Raw genomic sequence first — 407 nt, 5'->3', positions numbered from 1 at the left:
AATCCTCGGTCTCTGTTTCTGTGCGCGAGCATACATTGTTGCTTGTCGATTGGCTACGGAACGTAATGCGTCACTTCCGGTGGTGTGATGTTGGCAAGTGCCTCCTTTCGCTATCTTGCGTTACAGCGTTTTTCCGTGAGATAGCAAAGCAAACGTTACGAGTTTTCACTTGGCTCACTTTCATTTCGTGAATTTCCGAAATAAATAAATTACAAGTTCGCATAAGGACCTCCGAAAGTCATGAAGAAAGATAATATGCATTGGTCCCCTCTATGTGCTTTGCTAGTCGACAGCGAAATGTCTGCTAAAAGTAAAGAGCGCTGTGCGCCCTAACATTTTTATTTTTTTTTCTATTAGTTTGCGCGTGTAAATATACCGCATGTACATATGCTGCAGCTACGTCAGTG

Source organism: Ornithodoros turicata, chromosome 4 (assembly GCF_037126465.1).
Source record: "Ornithodoros turicata isolate Travis chromosome 4, ASM3712646v1, whole genome shotgun sequence".
In the NCBI taxonomy this organism is placed as follows: domain Eukaryota; kingdom Metazoa; phylum Arthropoda; class Arachnida; order Ixodida; family Argasidae; genus Ornithodoros; species Ornithodoros turicata.
The sequence above is the reverse complement of the archived record's forward strand: the minus strand, read 5'-3'. Positions refer to the sequence as shown.